This window comes from Aplidium turbinatum, chromosome 12, assembly GCF_918807975.1.
Source record: "Aplidium turbinatum chromosome 12, kaAplTurb1.1, whole genome shotgun sequence".
Lineage (NCBI taxonomy): Eukaryota > Metazoa > Chordata > Ascidiacea > Aplousobranchia > Polyclinidae > Aplidium > Aplidium turbinatum.
In genome coordinates this window covers 4931191-4935542 of record NC_137483.1, presented here as the reverse complement: position 1 = coordinate 4935542, position 4352 = coordinate 4931191, and the positions used below count along the sequence as shown (strand labels likewise).

Sequence of the window (4352 nt, the reverse complement as noted above, 5' to 3'; positions counted from 1 at the left end):
GCGCCCATTGCTGCATTTGCACACTGTTCTTCGAAGAACATTCGTTGCCATTCATTCATCCCGTCTTCTTCTTGTCTATACAGTTCCTGCAAAACAAAAGATTACAGCAAAACACGTTTCACACAAAACAAAGTTTCACACAAAAAGGCAATGAGTATTTACCACAACATCATTATGAAAATCTTCTTGAACTTCTACAAGCTCTTGCTTCGAAGAAATGGTTTCCTTAGAGAACTCCCTGTTACGTTTTGTTCTTGCATCGTAGCAACTGCACTGGCGGCAAACACCACCAATGCTACTGCAAAGAACTGAAGCAAAAATAAATTAAAAGATAAATAATTTTGTTGTTGACGCATTGAGCAACACTGCAAATAGTGCATATAATAATCTAAACACTTACCTATGCAACTACATTTTGGAGATCGGTTTATACACACCACCTCCATATGATCACCTGACCATGTTTGCAAATAATGGGGAGTAGTGTTTTTTGTTGTAGCTACAACTCCTTTGCATAGTTCATGTCTTTCCAAATCACCTTTTAGAAGAAAACAATTAAGAGTACAGTAGGCTTGTAATGCTTGTTTGCCAAGTTAATGTTGAAGTAGTAGTATAAAGTTCATAGCGCTTTTTACAACACAGTTAATGAAATAATAAGTCATGATGAAATAATATTTTTCGTAAAATATTGCAAAACCACATTGTGTTCCTATCAGAGTAAACATGACTGTTGCTTAAGAACATATCTGGCTTCGCAGCCAAAGCTGTATCAATTTGAGATGCACACATGCTACCCATCATTGACAGAAATAATTGCTAAATCAAGCAGGTGGAATTTTTTTGTAACCAGTGCTTGTGAGTAACCACTTACTAAGATATTCAAATAATGTGGAGTGACATAAATCTGTGTTCAACTGAGACAAATCTGAACATCTCCAACCACTGTATGCCACATACATTGTCTCCAGATTTTCATTAATTGACACACTGCAGAAAAATATGCTTAAGTAACCAAGCAGTTAGGTTTCATATGGAAGTTGATTGGATCAAACCATAATTAACCACCCAAGTCTTTGTAATGATAATAACAACAGTATTTTTTACAGCACCATGTCCACAATGCAAAATATGCTCCCAGTAAAATAGAATGTATCAAGCAAGCTTTGACTTTGTGAAAGTCTTTAGCTTTCACCATACCACAAAAATGTATGACATTGATACCTGATGCTAGGTTCTGCTTTCTCTTCTGATTTATTACAAAGAAAAAGCAATGAATTTTCTTTTCTATGTAGAACCCATCTATCTGAAATAAAGTATATATATGTATACAATTTAGAATATCCCACATACGGTACCATATAGCTTCAATTCATAAACAATTGCAAGTAAGCTTGGTATGGCACTACCTTTCATTTGAGGTGACAGTTTTGAATAAGAAGTTTCCAGATTGTGTAAAGTTAAATGTCGAACACGTCTTGCAGGTAAAGCCTTGCGTTTGACTGGGGACTTTCGTTGCAGCACCTATATCCAAACATAAGCAAATTAGATTTTATATGTAATGCATCATTGCATTTTTTATCAAAACTAAGTATAGAAGCATAAAATGAACAGTAATCACAGACTGTAGCCTGCCTTTATACTTCTGCACTTCACCGGCAAAAATTTGGTAGGAAGAGCTCCAGAAATAAGTTTTGCTGATGAGTTTGATCGATTTATGTCCCTCTCTTCAAAGTGCTTTTCACATATTAATGCCCTGTTAGCACACAGCAAGTTAAAATACCTAGATAAAAATTCTTGAACTACAACATTAAGATACAGCTCACAACTTTGTGGCTCACGTTTCTTTATGAAGAAGTTCTTTGATTCTATCACCCTTGCTTGCATCACGTATGGACGAAATAAACTTTGTCAAATCGGATCGATGCTTTCTTTCTTCTGCAGTCCTGCCAAGATCTGGACGTCTTATAGAAAACAGTGAACGTTTGTGTGCACTTGAATATTCATAAGTACATCCAGGAATGCAGCAATTTGGCATAGCCTATTTAATATTTATATTGAAATACAGCAACCGAGCTACTGCAAAAAGGTAAACTTCTCAAGTGGTTGTAACTTAGACGAGCCTATTGGAAACCTTAAGCCGATGCCGTAACGATAACGAACTCTGCGCTAGTTTACTAGTCCATGCTACGATTTGATGCTATCCCTTGATTTTGATGCAGCTGCCAGAAAGTTAGTCTGTTGTGACTGTGATTTGTTTTCAATTGCCAGAATCTCCATAAAGCAGTCCATGCGGAACGAGAATGTGACGTCATCACAAACAAACCATACGTCAACTTGAAAACGAAGAAAGTTTTATTTAAACAAAAAACAAAAAAATACATTAAAAATAAAGTTGTTTTGCTGTGCCAAGTTTGAAGTAAATGCATACAGCCATAGCTACGCTGTTAGCCTTCAAACGTTGTTACGCACCACTGAGTTGCCTGAGTTGCATATCTATATGTAAGATATCTATGGTATAAGTATAAAATATGTGAATTTCAGCTCTTAATTTTTATACCCATATTTTTATAGGCCCCCAAAGTTTGGCCTCCAAAAAATGCATGTAGCAAATTGATACCTTTATAATCATATCAAGAAGTTCTCCGTCAACGTTTTAATTTACATTTTTGGATTCCTTGGGTAACCTAACATCGTCTTCAAATATCGATCCTTACTTGGGATAGCAATGTTTTTTAAAGAATAACCGTAGTTAATCTTTTCCAGATTCATAATAACTGGATGGTAGTATCAAAATAAAGTGCTCAACTGACTCAGTGCAGGAGCAATATTAAAACAATGAAAACTATCAATACTACAAAAAAGTGCTCAATGCTAAGCAAAAAAGCAAAGCAGAGCAAATTAAATCAAATATAGTTATTACTATCTGAAGCCTTTACAAATTGTATAATATAAATCAATAATAAATCAAATATAGTTATTACTATCTGAAGCCTTTACAAATTGTTTCACCTAACGGATCATCAGAAGGTCTGCAAAAACATGCAAAAAAGTAAAGAATCGATAATTCCTGAAAAGATATTAAATAATTACAACTGTAATTTAATCTGCAAAAAAAACCTTTTAAACCTGTACTTCCTGAAAAGATATTAAATATTATAACCGTAATCCAATCTGCAGTAAAAAAACCTCAGAATTACTAAGGGCTACCTTCATCCATTACTACAAAGTTTCAATGGATTTGTCCATCTGAAAACCAAGCAACATGATGGCAACCTCTATGACATCACAAAAAAGCAAATGCAGTTTGATGATCAATGCAACCCGTAGTAATCTGAAAAAAATAAATGGAAATTGTTTGTTTAAAAACCTGTAAAAACTAAATGAGATTTATAACCTGTAAGAATCAAATGAAATTTAATTTTTTCAAAACTATAACCTGTGAAAATCACAAGGAACTGTGATGATGCAACCTGTAGCAACCTGAATAAATGAAATAAAATCTGTTTATAAACCTGTGAAAATTAAATGAGATTTATAACCTGTAAAAATCAAATGAAATTTTTTTTAAAAATAACCTGTGAAAATCAAAAGGAATTTATTTTATTTTGAAGTACTTGAGTTTAAATTTGTTTCTATGACGACATTTACCCACCAGTTCGGAACGCTTGTTCAAAAGGTGGCCACTATCAGCCTTCAGAATGGCCAGCTTTTCAGCCAAACATAGGCCACAATTATTACGACCACCTCCACTGTAAGGTCGAGCATAGCTGTGGATGGACCAAGATATTTTAGGATCAACACCCTTGTCCTTAAGGTCCCAAACTGCCTTAGATAGTTCGGTGCTGTTTCGTTTAGAACTATCATTAAAGGTACATTTATGGTTGGAAAAACGTTTTTTAAAAGTAGTTTCACAACAACCAATGTAATTAAGGACCTTCGGGCCGTTATCAATGGTAGCTTTGTAAACAACGGCCTTCTGCAAGCATTGCCCATTCAAAGGACAATCTGGCTTCACCCTGCAATTGCAACCAGGCTGCGATGGTTCATTATCAGTCTGCAATATTGCTTTATTGTGGGAGGATATGATGCTTGCAACATTCGGAGTACAACTGTAGCTCAGCTTAATAGTGTTACGGTTGAATATTTTATGCAATCTATGATGGGGCGGAAAGTGTATGGAAACAAGTTTGAAAAATTCCTTACCAATATTGCTATCAACCTGCAAGCTAAAAGGAGGGTTAAACCATAAAATTTTTCGACTCCTTTTCCTAGATGTTCGTAAGTTATTAGCAGGGTTGTAGCAAACTCTCTCCGCAAAACCACTTTTCAATAGGGCATCATTATAAACAGAT

At 34.9% G+C, this 4352-nt stretch overlaps 1 long non-coding RNA gene across 2 annotated transcripts; it reads right to left on the bottom strand.

Moving 5' to 3' along the window:
* Positions 1–355: 355 nt before the first annotated feature.
* On the bottom strand, positions 356–4030 carry LOC145780786 (uncharacterized). Of its 2 annotated transcripts, XR_014290672.1 has the most exons (4): positions 1839–4030; positions 1407–1521; positions 1222–1303; positions 356–538 (listed from the first exon to the last, which is right to left on the bottom strand). It is a non-coding gene; the product is annotated as an uncharacterized LOC145780786 (long non-coding RNA). The 2 variants fall into 2 exon arrangements; XR_014290671.1 differs by lacking the exon at positions 356–538 and adding an exon at positions 566–987 and having other exon boundaries at positions 1407–4030.
* Between the last annotated feature and the right edge of the window lie 322 nt (positions 4031–4352).